This window comes from Oryx dammah, unplaced genomic scaffold (genome assembly GCF_014754425.2).
Source record: "Oryx dammah isolate SB20612 unplaced genomic scaffold, SCBI_Odam_1.1 HiC_scaffold_4, whole genome shotgun sequence".
NCBI lineage: Eukaryota > Metazoa > Chordata > Mammalia > Artiodactyla > Bovidae > Oryx > Oryx dammah.
In genome coordinates, this window is record NW_024070188.1 from 26,675,605 (window position 1) to 26,692,428 (window position 16,824).

At 39.4% G+C, this 16,824-nt stretch overlaps 1 long non-coding RNA gene across 1 annotated transcript in view; it reads left to right on the forward strand.

Moving 5' to 3' along the window:
* Positions 1 to 22: 22 nt before the first annotated feature.
* The window catches only part of LOC120862498, a 33,516-nt gene continuing 16,714 nt past the window's right edge, over positions 23 to 16,824 (forward strand). The window contains exon 1 of the long non-coding RNA XR_005720787.1: positions 23 to 210. This is a non-coding gene — a long non-coding RNA (uncharacterized LOC120862498). The remainder of the gene's footprint in view (positions 211 to 16,824) is intronic.

Below are 16,824 nucleotides of genomic sequence, written 5' to 3' on the forward strand. Positions count from 1 at the left end.
AACCGCGGCCGCTCCCCAAACCGGAAGTTGATGTGGTTACCCAGGAGACCCGACGTCTCTCTCAGGCCTCGGCATCACACTTAGCTGAGCCCATAGAGGCCCTGCAGGCGGGCGCCCCGTGGCGGAGCGAGCTGAAGCTGCAGCTTGGACGAGTTAGGCGGTAAGATGCAGCCGAGCCGTCACGAGGAATTGCTGGCCGAGAAACGCAAGGTATGGCTTCGCGCCCGCTCCCCGGGTCTCCTCGTGGGGCGGGCGGGTGGGGCAAAGGGAACCCCCAAGATCGCTCTCTTATGCAAGTTTACAAAAGTTCTGCCCTAGTTCCTCTGAGTTCTGACGACTAATTGATCTGTCGTTCACCTGTCACTCTACATTTGTTGAGCCACTATGTAAACTTTCACGTGTATGATCTCAATTGATCCTCTTAACAACACTCTAAATTCCATATTATCCTGGTTTTACAGATAGGAGAGTGGAGTCATAGAAAGTAACAACTTGCCCAAGGTCAGTGAGCGAATCAGTGGCTGTTCATAAACAGTGTAATATTAGCTCAAAAAAGAAATCTGGAGCCAAAGCTGCGGTTTCCAGCACACTCTCGCCCCAATCTCTACAAATATTTCCGTTGTTGTAAGGAAGTGGAGCAGGGCATTGATTTGCAGAATCCCCGAATTAAGAAGACGCAGGTTCCATCCCTGAGTTGATTAGATCCCCTGGAGTAGGAATTGGCAACCCACTCCAGTATTCTTGCCTGGAAAGTTCCATGGACAGAGAAGCCTGGCCGACTGCATTCCATAGGGTCGCAGGGAGTCGGAGACGACTGAGCATTAAGCACTGAACTGGATAAGATTATACCAGCGGAAAAAGAAAAACCTTATATTTTTTATCCTACTTTAGTTTTTTGTCTCCTTTTGCTCCTTGACCAGACAGACCAAAAGTGTATTTCTCTTTGTCATCTATCTGGAGTATTCTTTTCCACCTAATTAATCCTTAGCTCATCCACGGTAGGCTCCCGATTATACCACACCTGAGTGTCATCATTTCCCTTGCAGCCCAGCCTCATCGATTTGGTCATTAAGCACTTTCCCCATGTACATCAGAAAGTACAGGTGCTATGACTTAAGAGAACCTGTTTTAGATTTCAGAGTCAGGGAATATGTCTCTAAGTTTAATGGGGTTGAAACAAAAGGCATATATATATATATTAAAGAGAATAAGATATGATATGGGAGAGGTAGGCTAGGTCCAAATTGCTAAGGGCAAATCCAGATTACCTCCATTTCTTTCTCTTCTCCTTCTGAGACTCTTAATGACTTATACATTAGACCTTTTGATATAGTCACAAAGGTCCTTGCTTCTCATGTTCCCTTTTTTTTTTTTCCTAGCTGTTTTTTCCACCTCTGCTCTTGAGTTTTGGAGAAGGCAATGGCAACCCACTCCAGTACTCTTGCCTGGAAACTCCCATGGACAGAGGAGCCTGGTAGACTGCAGTCCATGGGGTTGCTAAGGGTCGGACATGACTGAGCGACTTCACTTTCACTTTCATGCATTGGAGAAGGAAATGACAACCCACTCCAGTGTTCTTTCGTGGAGAATCCCAGGGACGGGGGAGCCTGGTGGGCTGCCATCTATGGGGTTGCACAGAGTCGGACACGACTGAAGCAACTTAGCAGCAGCACCTCTTGAGTTTAGATAAGCACTGTTGATTTCTTTATCTTCAAGTATGTTGCACCCATCCAGTGAATTTATTTCAGTTATTGTATTTTTCAGTTCAAAATTTCCACCTGGTTCTTTTTCATAGTTTCTTTTTCTCTCCTAAAGATGCCTATCTTTACATTCATCTTTACCTCCTGGAGCATGTAATAGCTACTTTAGAGTGTTTGAAAATTCCAGCAAGTGTGTTATCTCAGAGTTTTTGTCTATTGCTTGTCATTTTCCCCTTGGAATTTGGTCACATTTTCCTAGTTTTTTTGTATGACTGGTAATTTTCTATTGTATCCTGGACATTATGTCAGTTACACTGTGCAGACTCGGTCCTGTTAAAATCCTCTGGAGAATGTTTCTTTAAGCAGGCCATCAACCTGGTTAACTTCAGGCTGCAAGTTTCCTATAGCCTTCTGTGGGTGACGGTGCCAATCTCAGTTCAGTTGTCAAAGCCCGTGCTGTGCTGCTCTGGGCCAGTCCTGAACATGCCGCACTCTCGGGTTCATCTGAGACTTGGGCAGTGGTTTACCTCTCAGACCAGTCGTCAGAGCTGTTGCTGTGCTGCTTGGGGCCTCTCACATGCACAGGGGCAAACCCAAGGGGCTTAGATGGTTCATACACAAAATTTTAGGGGTCACCTTTTCTAGCTCTCCCTTCCTCCCCTCCCCACTCACTTTCCAGTCCACAGAGTCTCCATTTCTCACTTCGTTGGACCAGAAAGATGGGGTTTCCGGCAGAGTTTTAGCTACTCAGAACACAGCTACAAGAACAAAGAGGCAGGGAAAGCCAGGCAGTTCATTGCCTTGCAGGTTTCTTTTCTCTAAGTCTCAATTCCCCGCTCCTTTGTTGACTTTTCACAGTCCTCGAGTACTTTCTTTCTGTATTTCATCATGAGTGGAGATGGGCTGGAGCAGGCTTAGGGCACCAGCGCTGAACCAGCACTCTGCCTCCCTGTCTTCAATCTCAAGAGTCAGCTGAGGTATGTCACCTCCTCTAGGAAGCCTCTTCTGACCCTCCTCTTAGTCTCTGCTCTGTTTTAGTTCCCCTCTGACACATAAATAGAAAAATTCTGTGTGAAGTAGCCAGTGGCCTATTAGAATTATGCATGAGTCCATAAATACAGAATTTTCCTATTTATGTGTCAACTTCCCTTTTATAGCAGGAATGCCCAAAGGAAGGTGATTATGTCTGATTTAGTCTTTAGCATAGTGCCTGGGACACAATATGTCTTCAGTAACTGTTTGTTGGATGTGGTAGACTTTTTCTGAACAGCCTAACCAAAACTCTGACTTCCTGTGTAGCCAGGCTACCCCTAAATGTTCTCAACATTCTAGCTTGTGTTACGGTTGTTTCAACACTTACTTTTAGTTCCCTAGGAGATCGTAAGCTCAGTGAGATGGAAACTGTGGACCTTATGCCTCTCTCTCTCCCCTGTGGCATTGTATTATATACTTTATAAATATTATGTAATTGAGGGTTGTTGTTGCTGTTGTTCAGTCACTAAGTTGTGTCTGACTCTTTGCAACCCCATGGACTGCATCACTCCAGGCTTCCCTGCGTTGAGGTTCAGTCAACTAATTTTAAAGTTAAATGTTTTAATTCACCCTAATTAAACATCAAAATAATTTTTTTTTCTCCAAGGGAAAGATCTGCTTTCTCATTCTACCCACTTCACTCCAGAAAGCAGTAGGATACTTTCTCCACTTGCCGCCAGAGGTCACTCACCACCATTTTTTAAAAAGAGGTGATTAAACTAGGACATTGCTTCATGCAGGTTTCTCTTTAGACCGTTACTGAGGATAATTTTTTTTTTCATGAGACAATTCAAGAAAAATAAAAACATTGATGGGCCTTTCTTTAAATAAATATAGTTTTGATTCCCTTGGGGGGGGAAATGGATATTTTACATCTATGACAATTTATGAAGAAAATAAATATCTGGGTCTTAGTGGCTAGTAGCATACTACCTTGGCATATTTGTGAAATGGCAACAGGGAGGCAGATTTTTCATCTTTCAACTTAAAATTTTACTTTGGACAAGAATGAGAAATTGGATTATGTTTAGGAACTATATATCACAATTAGGACCTATTCAATCTTTATTCTCTGGAAGGACCATCCTTTTTACTTATCAGATAAGTTTCATCAGTGCTTGAAGTGCATCATGAAAAAGTAGGTGACATCATAACTATTTCTATCGGTACACTAAACGATCATTCTTTAACCTCATCACTAAAAGCCCAGCCTGTTAAAACCAACTCAAAGATTTAATTTCAGTAAGATAACTTTCATGTTTGTGCTATGTATTTTGAAAAGTTAGAAATAGCATTGAAAGGACCTAACATTGGTGTCTGTTTGATGGAATTAACTTATTGAAAATCAAAAGTTACTGATTCTTAATTTCTTTTTAAAAATATAAACTTAAAATTTTCTTTAGCTGGATGCATTGTAACAGGGCTGCAGGACTCTGAATCTACTGCCATAATGGTCTCCTAGCCTGTACTGATCAGATAAAATCTTTGCTGAACTGTACTATTATTAGCCAAAATCAATATATCAGGCAAATAAAAACAAAGCAACCAAAAGTGAGTGTATGGCTACTGTAGACTCTGCAGAGAAAACCAGGCTAACATATGCGCCACAACCACTGATCCCCGACTCTAGAGAGAGCCACAACTGCTAAGCCCCCGTGACACACCTACCGAAGGCCAGGCTCCAAAACAAGAGAAGCTGGTGCCCCACAGCTGGAGTGTAGCCTGCACTCAACACAGTTAGAGAAAGCCTGCACACAGCAACAAAGACCCAATACAACGAAATCTTAAAACTCAGTAAAAAAAAAAACTTAATCGGCAGTAAAATCTGACCCAAGCTGATATGAGGCTGTTTATGATTTTTTATTTATTTGGTGGGGATGTGATATTAGTGTTTGATTATGTATCCCATTGGGAGTATTATGTAATCAACAATATATTGCTATAGTACCTTCCCATTAAAAAAAAAAAAAACTGGATTCTGAAACATGTGTAACCAACACTGCCAGAGAAGGGATTATAGACCTATATTTCCTTTTTAAAGGTGATTTTACTGTTAAACATTTAGGGAAAAGCACATACTCACACAAATATGTATGTACACATACCAATTAAGCTACTACTTCTTGGAGCGTATAAAACCTTGAAGCACTTTCCATATAATTCTCAGCTGAAAAGTAGTTATTACTAGTCGCAGTTTACAAATAAGGAAACTAAAACCATTTACAAGGCTTAACTATTTTGTCCAACCACTAACACAGAATATCAAACAGTATTGTCATTTGTAAGACTTCTTAAAATTTCAGGTTCTGCCTGTAGATGACTGCAGATCCATATAGGGTTGCTTTATTCCTCCTTTTAACAAATGCTTACGTGCACAGTACGTTACTGTTAACGGCAGGTACCATAGCAGTTGTAGGAGTTCTCATATATTTTGGAGATTAACCTTTTCTCACATATATGGTTTGCAAATATTTTCTCCCATTCCGTAGGTTACCTTTTCACCCTGATTGTCTTCTTTGCTGTGCAGAAGTTTTTTACCTTGATATAGTTGTACTTGTTTATTTTTGTTCTTGTTGCCTGTACTTTTGGTGTCCTATTCATGGAATCACTGAATTCATGGAATTCATGGACATTACCAAGACCAATGTCATGAAGCTTGCATTTTGCAATCATTTGTGTTATTCTGAAAGAAATAATGAAACTGTCTTTCTGATTAGGAAAAATTTGTTATACCTTCCAGTAAATAGTAAGACAGTTTTCAAACTTTTCAGAGTGCCTTATGTCAGAAGGATGCTATTATCTTTGCCAACTTTTCACCATGCTTCCCTGTAAAGTGGTCACTTAGTTTTGATGGTTTCATTGCTTCATTAGAGAAAAACATGTTAACAAAATGAGCATACAGTAACTGTTCATTTGTGGGCAAAGATATAAAAGCCAACTTTAAATATTCAATTGAATATTGATACTTCTCTATAATGAAATAAAGACTAAATAAGTATATTCTTATAGACAAATTGCTATGAATGCCACATTATAGATACAGACTTAAGTTGTGTTACAGAACTTGAGTACTGACTACTCAAATACCATGAGTGCCATTTCTTTGATGATTTTCCAAAATGAAGACCCACCCTTGGTAAAGTTCTAACTAAAACAAAACTTAGTGATCCCTTGAGTTACATAATAGTTTATGTTCTCAGCAAATTTGGTGTTTAATGAAACCGTGCAAAAAATTTTGTGTTTACATGTACAAGAGAGTTAGAATCTAAGCTCAGATACTTAAAAATAAGCTTTTTCCACTCAATGAATACTTAGCAGAACATTCAAAAGTTGACAGTGTGTGGGACTATGAACATTGTATCCAACCGTATACATTGTAGGGTGTCTAGCATCTCTTGGCACCTCACCACTAAATGACACCCTCACAGATTTCCAGAGTACCCTCTGGGTACAATAAGGCTACAGTTGAAAACTACTCATGTCAAGTGTCAGCCTCAGAGCTTGGCAAATAGTGTTCTCTCCCAGGCGCAACAGAGGACAGTAACATTTCTATTGTATGCTATTAGGATTCTAGATACGGTATTCTTTTACAAGAGGCTTCATAGTAAAAGTTCATACATGGTAAGAAATTCACGTATGAACTACATTTGTTCTTAAGCTTCAAAACATTTATAGACATACAGTGATCAAGGATGGCCATTGCTAGGTGGCAGAACTTCCCTTACCGATGAAAGCTGCTTGCTGTCTAGCATCTAAAGAGACTAGTCTGTTCAAAAACTGTGATAATGTCACCTGGGACAGATGCCTTGAAAAAAAAGTTTCCTTCTCCTTCAGACCCATGACAACCATTCTCTATTGCCACTAGGTCCATAACAAAGATCAAATCTCAACATGATTCACAGGAACAGGTACACACTGTGATCCAGGAGGACGTAGCTTGCACATCAAAATAATTGCAATGGGTGGGTTGCCATTCCCTCATACTTCAAAAATAAATCAGAGTTTACAGATTTAATGTAAGAATGAAGCCATAAAGATATTAAAAGGGATTTTAAAAATATAGTTACATAATAAGGGTAGGCCTTACTAAACATATAAGCAATGAGAGAGTCTATATACGTGAAAACTTTAATCTGAAAAAAAAAATGTAAAAAGACAAACTGGGGAAACTTTTACCAATGCTTATTAGAGTCTCACATAATATATGAAGAGCGCTCATAAACCAATAGGCTTCCCTGATAGCTCAGTTGCTAAAGAATCTGCCTGCAATGCAGGAGATCTGGGTTTGACCCCTGGGTTGGTAAGATCCCCTGGAGAAGGGAAAGGCTATCCACTCCAATATACAGTATTGTACATATTGTATATTGTATATATATGCAATATATTGTATATTGTATACAGTATTGTATATCCACTGTACAGTCCATGGGGTTGCAAAGAGTTGGACATGGCTGAGCGATTTTCACTCACAAACCAATAAGAAAAAGAGAAACCCCTCAATAGAAAAACAGACAATGGATAATAACATAATACACCAAAGAAGCAATGCCATGGCTGAGAAGCTAATGAAAAAATATTTACACTAATTAGTCATAAAAACGCAAACATGGACAAACACTGGATGTGTCCACTATATGAAGCACCTGGCATGATCAACAGTAAAGAATCTGCCTGCAGTGGGGGAGACCTGGGTTTGCTCCCCAAGGTGGGAAGATCCCCTGGAGGGAGGGCATGGCAACCCACTCCAGTATTCTTGCCTGGAGATTGCCCTGGACAGAGGAGCCTGGCGGGCTACAGTCCATGAGGTCACAAAGAGTCGGACACGACCGAGCAACTCGGCACAGCACAGCATGATCACATCCATAGAGACAGAAATAGAACGGTGGTTGACAGGGACCGAGGGGAGGGAGGGACGGGGAGTTAGTGTTGAGTGGGTGCAGAGTTTCAGTTTAGGATGACTGAAGCATTCAGGAGATGGCTAGTGATGGTTACCCGACGGTGTGAATGTACTTAATGCCACAATACGCTTGAAAATGGTTCAGATGGTAAATTGTATGTTAAGTAGATTTTATCGTAGTTGGAAAACAAAAGCGGAAATTTACAATGAGGGGTTTTTTTTTTAACCTATAAATTTTTCATGTTTTAGGATTTTTAAAAATAATCCTAAAAATAATAATCATACCTAGTGTTATAAAATAATCATACCTAGTGTTACAAAGGTACAGAGAAAACACGTGGTAATGTAATTCAGTAAAACAGTAAAAATCAAAAGTACTTGTCCTTCCACCTAGAAATCCCACTACTAGGAATCCAGCCTAAAGGAAATAAAGATGAGCATAAAAATTTAGCTATTAGTTTGTTCATAACGGGAGTGTTTATTATTGTGGAACAATGAAGCTACTCCAGATAGCCAATAATAGAGTTGCATCAAATTAATTATTCATCTGTCTCATGAGATAATTATGCATCCACCAAAAAAAAAAATGTAGAATTTTATTAACTGATATATGTGGTAAACTTCTGCTATTATGCCTTCCCAGAATCCATTCATCCCTTTTTCAGACAAGAGAACCCCAGTTTTCTTAGAAGGGAGCCTACTTCTCTTGTTCCATGAAGTGGGTTGAGCACTAGCCCGCTTCAGGTAGCCTGAGGCTGAGGCCTGGTTGAATCAGCATATTCCGTCTTCCAGCCTCAATGATGGGTTTAGAGCTGGGCTCCTGACCTATGTTGAACCAGTATGTTTCAGTCCCAGGAATTTGTCCAAAATATTGGATAAGAGAAGCTCTTTTTTTTTTTCCTGTTGGAGTTGATGAAAAGGATAGCTTAGAGTCGTTGGGAAGAATTAAGTTTTTACCTGAATTAAGCCTACAGGAAAATAAGTAGTCGGGAGATGGCAAGGCTATAGCTCCCATGACGTCCTTTGACCCTAGATCCTAGCCGTCTGATTTCAGACTGCACCTGAACTTTGCACCCTTTGACTTAAGCCAGTTTGATTTTTTTTTTTTTACCTGACAACATCAATAAAAAGTCAGGAAGTTAGAAAAGTGTGTTGGAAAATTGTATATTTCCTCACTTTCACAAAACATTTTCACAGATAAGAGTCTCAAGGGACAGTGTAATGATGCAGGCAGTTATCTGTGGATCAGGGGATTGTCCCTGCTTTTTATTCTTCTTTAATGTCTGAAGACAAGCTTTTCTCTCTATATAAAATTAGAAGGCTTTCCATGAGTGTCATCTTTGACTCCATCATGCCAGCATTATAATTTAGATTTAAAATATATACAGGGGCCTATCTTTAGCCAAATATCTATCATCTGAGTCTCTGCTGTTACAAGGTTGAATATGGGGATACACTCATTGCTTCTGGGATGCCACTGTCCCTCCTCAGTGGATGGAGGTGGGCACATACGTATGAACACACATCTGCACACACCTACGTGCATGTGTTGTGCATAGACACTAGAGTTTGCCGGTCCTAGTCCATCACTGCAGTGTTTATTCCAGCCTTCCACCTCTCCAGATATGTACCTCCCTTCTCCTGTGGTAGAAACCTGGCTCTTTTTATTTGCAATCTCTTTACTTACCTGTTCAAGCCCCGTTGTTATCGTTTAATCACTAAGTTGTGTCCGATTCTTTTGCGACCCCATGGACTGTAGCCCACCAGCTCCTCTGTCCACAGGATTTCCTAGGCAAGAATACTGGAGTGAGGTTGCCATTTCCTTCTTCAAAAGCCCCATATATAGAATCAAAGCTCCCAACTCTGGGGGCCCTCTCCTTTACTTGGGGCCGGCCAGGTTCTCTCCAGTCCTGATCGTGGTATTGCTGCCTCACTCCAGCTGCACTGGCTGAGTCCTCTAGTGAAATATTCCTAGGCAGAGGAAGTTGATATGCTAATACTAACATGTTTGGAAACCATTCATTTATTCAACAAGTAATTGTTGAGTACTTACCCTATGCCAGGCATTTTTTTTTCTTTTTTCAGCAGGTGGGGATAGTAGAAGTGGGGGAAAAAATTCTGGATATAGTTTGGAAGTAGAACCAGTAGGGTTTGCTAGTAGGCTGGAAGACGAGGACTTAAGGATAACTCCAAAGTTTTTTCTCTGAACAACTAGCAAAATGAAGTTGTCATTAACGGAAATGAAGAGAGCTGCAAAAGATGCAAGTACAGGAGAGCAGCATATCAGGAGCTCAGTTTTGGATGAGAGAGTTATATGCTCCATCTGCGTTTAGATGGTAATTCAAGTCATGAGAAAGGATGAGACCACCCAGGGAGTGAGCGGAGATAGAGTAGGACGAGGTTCAGAAACTAAACCGTGATGGACTCCCAGCATTAGAGGTTAGATGAGCAGGACACAGCAAATCCAACTGAGAAGGAGTGGCTAGAAATCAGAGACTAACCAGGTAGGTGTGTTATCCCGGAACACTGATTCAGAGATCAGGAGCGGATTCCCTGTAACTCATGCTGCTGATCATTTGAATAAAACCAGGGCTGAAAAATGACTATTTGATTTTGGGGTGTGGATGTCAGTGGTAACTTTGAGATGGGCAGTTTCAGTGGAGTGGCAGGGGCAAAATCCTGCTGGAGCAGACTCAAAAGAGAATAGTAGAGATGAAATTGGAGAGAGTAGGAATTGTTTCAAGAATTTTTTTTTCTATTGTAAAGGCATGGAAAGAAATGAGGCAATAGCTGCAAGGGGCATGTGAATTTAAAAGAAATCTTTCCTGCTCCACAAACCCACCACCACCACCAAAATGCAACAAAGAATAACATATATATGCATATGCCCATGGAAATGATCCTGTAGAGGGGAAAAACTGATGTTAGAAAAGAGGGAAGAGATAGTTTGAGGAAGGAAGCTGGAAGTGTTTAATTTGGGGTTGGGGGAGATATGGGACAGCTAATGAACTGAATATTCAGGGAGCTTACTGGAGTTTTGCCAGACCCAGGGTTAAGGGTTAGAAAAATGAAGTAAAGACTGAAGAGATCTGATTGGTCGAGAGAGGATGGGGCTTGGGAGGGGAGTTAATGGGAAGATCTCAAAGTTGAGGAGCAGGCCGAGGGAAGTCAGCGAGAATGAATGAAGTGATCAGCTGTGGTAAGAGACCAGGATATTGGTACTGAAGGTTCCAAAGATGAAGCAACTTCCAGAGAAGACAAGGTTCCAAGTGTCTCTGTTAAGGCTGAGTGAAATAAAGTTGCTCCATATGAATATTGAACATTGAACCAAAAGTCATGTGCTAGTGTGATGGGTGTGTAGGAGTGACCAGGGAGGCTGACAGGCGACTGAGACAAGGACGGGTGGTAGAGCTGGATGCTGAGCATGGAAGGCAAGGGGGCCCTCTTATATTGTAGACCATCCTCTAGGGTAGTAAGTTTCCTGTTTCTGTACGTTTTAAGAAAACACCGGTGACTCTTGAGGGTTTTAGAAAAGAACTTGTGAATTTGGGTTCATTTGTAGGAGACTATCCCATGGGGAAAGGAGCTGGCAGGCTGCAGTCCATGGGGGTCACAAAAGAGTTGGTCCATTCTGAAGGAGATCAGCCCTGGGATTTCTTTGGAAGGAATGATGCTAAAGCTGAAACTCCAGTACTTTGGCCACCTCATGTGAAGAGCTGACTCATTGGAAAAGACTCTGATGCTGGGAGGGATTGGGGGAAGGAGGAGAAGGGGATGACAGAGGATGAGATGGCTGGATGGCATCACGGACTCGATGGTCGTGAGTCTGAGTGAACTCTGGGAGTTGGTGATGGACAGGGAGGCCTGGCGTGCTGCAATTCATGGGGTCGCAAAGAGTCGGACACGGCTAAGCGACTGAACTGAACTGAACTGGCAACTAAACAACAACAAGAGGATTTTAAACCCTAGAAGTATGATACTATGATAATTCTTTGAGTTATACCTCTAGAAAATTTGTTTTCTATATACATTAGAATTCTATTTTTTTTCCTATAAAAATTATTTTCTCAAGAGAGTGAAGTTTATCCTGCTTAGGATCGCCTGCACGTCTGGTACTTATTTGCAGGCATATAAATTATTAACAGATTCAAAGACATATTGCAAATTTCACATGGATGTGTAAAATGTATTTAGCACCATTAAACATCAATAGTGACTTGCTTTGTAGTTAGGTCTTATCAAATAATAAACATCCTCTGACTGCAATCAGTTTTTCTCCAAGTGGGTAATCCATAATAGTAGGAAATTAAAAAAAAAACACCTCCAGCCTGGTCTTGATCACCCCCTGAAATTGTCAGTGAGAAATAGATCACTTAGTACCAGCTGAATTTAATAAGTTTATTCAGTGTAAGTAAAAGAAGCAATAATTTAAGTCAACTGCAAAAAAAAAAAAAAAAGAATGTCAAATAGAAATTCTTTTTGGACTATCCAGTGCTTGTGGTTTATGTCTACCTCCCCTAGAGAAATAACAATACTCAAACACACTTGAAATACATATAGAAGCTTTAAAAGCATACAGCTTATTTCTTTTATTCAGTACACACTATTTCCTTCCCTTTAGTCATTTTTCCTACCCCCCTCCACCTCCCCAGGGAATTTCATAAATATAAGCACAAAGCCTTATAGACATTTGCTAAAAAATTTTTATTAACTGAGAACATCACATTGTTTCACAGTAAAATGATTTTATCCTCCAAATGATTACAAAGCTTTTTTTCATTAAAAAGATTTTGGTTATCTATATTAAATTGAACATTATTAAAAAATCAATTATAAATTATACTCTTTAAAAAGAAACACAAAATTTTTTAAAAGGCAAGTACTAAAACACTGCACACTGATCAAACCCAGCATAATCATTTCACATAAGTGACCTATATTTAAACAACTACTGTGCCAAAAATGGCATCCTATGTAGATAGAGCAGAGTCGCTCTGCAGCATGCACTTGGAATAATCTGGTTTTGATGTCTAAGGTCAAACATGTTTTCCTAACTTTGAAAATATGCAAAATAATTTAAAAATTAGTTTTCAGTTAAATATTAAAACAGGTTGACCAAAAAAAGTGTCTATCAGGAGATACTTAAAATATCCAAGCTCTCTCTCAGTAATACTGCAGGGTTCAGTCTGTCATAGCCATAACTTTCAAGCTAAAATAAACTTGCAGGAGAACAGAAGGACAAAATGCAGATTTATCAAGCATTGGGCAATGCCTTAATAATGTTTTAGTTCTCAAACCACAATATTATAACAATTACATGAGAAGTTATTGCTAAGGGAGTATTTCATCTCACTCCTCTGCAACCTTTCTTTCTGAGTACAGTTGGCTTACAGTGCTGCATTGGTTTCTGCTCTACAGCACAGTGAATCAGTTATACACATACATAAATACATCCTGTGTAGACTTTTCCCATATAGGTCATTACAGGATTGAGTAGAGTTCCCTGTGCTATCAGTAGGTCCTGTGTTATATACAGTAGCATGTATATGTCAGACCCAACCTCCTCCCTCTGTAACTTCTGGTTAACAGGCCCCCATTCTCTTACATACAAATCATGTTAACAGTAGAATGGAATTATCATTAGTTAACAGTGAATCCAGTAGATTCTAAATGTTTGGTTTTCCTAATTAGAAAAACGATAGTATTTTTCTAACTTATATTTGTAATATCTTCACAAAAACAGAGTTAAGGCAACATCCATAAAGACAGCAAGGTTAAATACAAATCCGTGGTCCCCACTTCCTCTGAATCCTACTCACAGGTACGTCAGGGACTCGGAGACCTGCATGGAATCTGGGGTAGAGTTCTGGTGCGTGTCACACAGTCAGCCAGGACCACGATGCTGAGCCAGTCACAGGTCTGATTTGCTGACTCTGACCCAGACACAGCTGTTTCTAACCTAATTTCTCTATGTTAAATCTGAAAGATGGACAATGATACTTTATGTCAGATTGCATTTTGTTTTTTTTAAGTAACTCATTGTCCAAGCTTTAAGATTGATGGCTCCCCAAACTCTAAGCCCGAAAAATAGCTTAAATTATCTCCTTAAGCCCAACAGAAAGCTATTTTGTGTGTGTGTATATAATACATACACACACACATATATATAACTATATATATAATAAAATATGACATTTTTTTCACATAAGAGTTACAGAATACTTTGAATAGCTAACTTCATGCTAGCAACATTGACCAGGGACTTTTTCTTTAGTCATTACCTTTGGGGGCTGTGTTCATCATTAAGTTTTCATTTGGTGATCATTTTTTTGAGTTTTGTAGCCTAATGCCTTCTGTATTAACAAAAATTACATATTTTTTAGTAGATTTGAACTCAATAATTCCTTTATAGGAGGGGTTTTCCCTCAGATATATATACAAAATGTAACATGCATAATACTGCCAGACATATATATTTCCTATTGAATTATATATATTTAAAAAGAAAAGAATTATTTTGCAAAGAACATGAAATTTAGCACCAATCCTGATCTAATCTTTCTCTGGTAGGGAAAAAAAGGCACCAAATACAGTCAGTTCATAGGCTGGGGTGAAAATACAGCACTTGATAACAAACCCTGGGTCTCCTAGGCTGGGGTGAGAATACAGCAGTCTGGATAACAAACCCTGGGTCCCTGAAATAATATTCCAGTATAGGCTAAATTACGACAGATATGTTGACCTCTCATTGCCTTGCACTGTAGAACCTACTATAGAAGATTACATTTGGTAAAGATAACAGAAAAGGTTTATGTGTTTACACACATATTTAACACACATATTTAACTCTTAATAACCAACAGATACTGAAAATATTATCTGATATTGATTTCTAAATGTTGTTTTGTGTAGATAGTGATATCACATGCATGCTTAGTGACATTGAACTCCAAAATACTCTTCTTATAGGCCACCATACTGAAAGGCAAGAAACCTCTTTCATTAGATTGGGAACTTGTGGATTAACCCCTACACTATCGCCACACTCAGTGGTAGCATTTTCAAAAACTCCAGTAAGATGAAAACTCATTGCCACAGTCCCTGATCCACTTGGAAAGGAGTGCTTCTTACAGGAGTTTAACATGGAAGCTATACGGCTAAGGCACAAGCATGCAATCTGTAGTCAGTGATCATCCATCTTCCTGCCAAAGAAAACATGAAAACAGGACCTCATCGTCAAGCTGCCGGTGTAATTTGTACAAGCCATTCATTATGCATTTTAGCCAACTGTTCATTATTGTATACAGGTTATAAGGTTCATCTTTTTTTTTTTCCTTTTTCAGATTATCCACGGGCCATATTAGTTAATATTCCATTTTTTCCCTTTTAAATACTATTTATAGGAACAAAACACATTTTGTTTTACTGGTATTTCAACCCCCTTTAACAGCCTACACTCCCTTGCCTTTTAGTCTCCAGAATCACCATTCAATCACTGATTATGCAGGAATTGATTACGCTGAGTTTTTAGGTAGACCCCGAAAGCTGAGGTAGGTGGGCTGCCATGACAAAGCTGAGTGTCATGATCAAGCACTTGAAAAGGTTTCATATCATTCTCATGGTCTTTGCAGCATACTAATAAAAAACAGAAACGTTGTTTCATAAATGAGGTAGCCTCCTATTCTATATCTGTCAAAAAAAAAAAAATAGTACCATGGGAAATTTCCTTGAATGTATAGAGGCCAAGGTAATTAATGTTTACTTTTTAAAATTATTAATTTTTAAAGCTAAAGCAGGCTACTGTATCCCAAATACCAAGGTTTGAGTGATTCAGAGATGTGGCAATGAATTGTTTCATGGGTCCTAAGCAGTCATCTGATAAAAATCCGTATTTATGGTAGTTTGTTAATAATGAGTCTATGTTGTGTGCAGGCTTCACAGTTAGCTATGGGGATTTGGCCCTTTATTCTTGAAAATTGTAACCTATCATTTGCAGTGTGTTTCTGAAACAAAGCATGAGTCTGTCAACAAGTAAAGTGGTAAAACATGGCTGTAGCTGTCATACACTCAGTGAGCCTGGAAGCTGTCTGTTGCTGCTGTCTACCTTATTTGCTCCCTCCTTGCAGCAACAATGAAGTTTTCAGTTTGAAAACTCATGAATAGTTTTAAATATGTATTTAAATTATTCACATATTTTTAAATTTTGGAGCTAATTTGCTCATACTTTCTACCCATACCTCTAAACGCTGGGAACTTACTCTTAATACCATTCACCATAAATTGTAACCCAGGCCTAAAGCAGATTCATGAGAGACTGCATCCTAGAGGCCTACTAGATACCCAGGCATCCTCCAGGGTATGTTCTCAGGACTACAATTTAGCAAAACTTTAATGGAATATGAAAATCAAAGTAAAAAAAAAGTATGCTCTGAAAATATGTTTAGAACTTGACATACTTTCCTCTCAAAGCATTTACCTGAAATATTTAAAGTTTTATATGCTAACACAAAAGTTGACAATTATATGAAACTTCTTACCCCCCCATTATAATTTTTTTTCCAGTGTACCATTAGAACTCTAAGTTGAAAGCTGAGAGCAAGCCATTCTCTAGGTTACACAAAATTGGATGGGGTTCCATCCTCTGAAATCACCAGGACCCAGTAAGTACTGCAGCTAAGCAACCAGTGGAACTAAGCAAGGATAGTCATTGACTCTTCAGCAGGTTTTTGAAGGATGTAGGGAAGAAAGGGCGAAAGAATGATAAAGACAGTATAAAAAGAGGCATGAAAGGGCATGAAAGTTTGCCACCAGGAAGCCTTCAGTCCCACCCATGCTATAGGGTGCCTACCTCTGATCTCTTAACACATTTTCTATTCAGCCTTATTTATCATCAGGTTATCTGAACATGGGACAGCTTACAAATAACAGTGGCACGTATTTAAATGTTAAGTGCAGTTAAAGGAGTATAATTACCAGAAGTAAACATATGTTTACAACTAAGTGTACATTTACTTTACAAGTGTGGGAAGTTGAAGCTAATGGCATTAATTTTTTCCCCCCATACTTGGACAAAGTCCATGGGATCATCTGCAGACATGTATAAACAGATAATGTCTGATCATGAAATACAATGAAGTCTTATTTCTATTTATGAATAGAATTTGAAGCTCAGTGCAAGCACTGTGCAGTTTTCAG